Genomic DNA, 454 nt, shown 5'->3' with positions numbered 1-454 from the left:
TTGCTTTTGTTTTAGGTGTGGTTGTTAATAACTGTGAGTTTGCTGTCCTTTCACTGTTCATATTTTTCATCTTCTTTTTCTTATATAAGTCCCTTTAGCATTTCATATAATAAGGGCTTGGTGATGATGAACTCCTTGAACTTGACCTTATCTGAGAAGCACTTTATCTGTCCTTCCATTCTAAATGAAAGCTTTGCTGGATAGAGCAATCTTGGCTGTAGGTCTTTGGATTTCATGACTTGGAATACTTCTTTCCAGCCCCTTCTTGCTTGTAAGGTCTCTTTTGAGAAATCCGCTGACAGTCTGATGGGTACTCCTTTGTAGATGACTGTCCCCTTATCTCTTGCTGCTTCTAGGATTCTCTCCTTCATTTTAGTCTTGGCTAATGTAATTATGATGTGCCTTGGTGTGTTCCTTCTTGGGTCCAACTTCTTTGGGACTCTCTGAGCTTCCT

Source organism: Sturnira hondurensis, unplaced genomic scaffold, assembly GCF_014824575.4.
Source record: "Sturnira hondurensis isolate 20B ecotype Veracruz unplaced genomic scaffold, ASM1482457v3 Scaffold0022136, whole genome shotgun sequence".
Lineage (NCBI taxonomy): Eukaryota > Metazoa > Chordata > Mammalia > Chiroptera > Phyllostomidae > Sturnira > Sturnira hondurensis.
Note: the sequence above shows the minus strand (reverse complement) of the source record.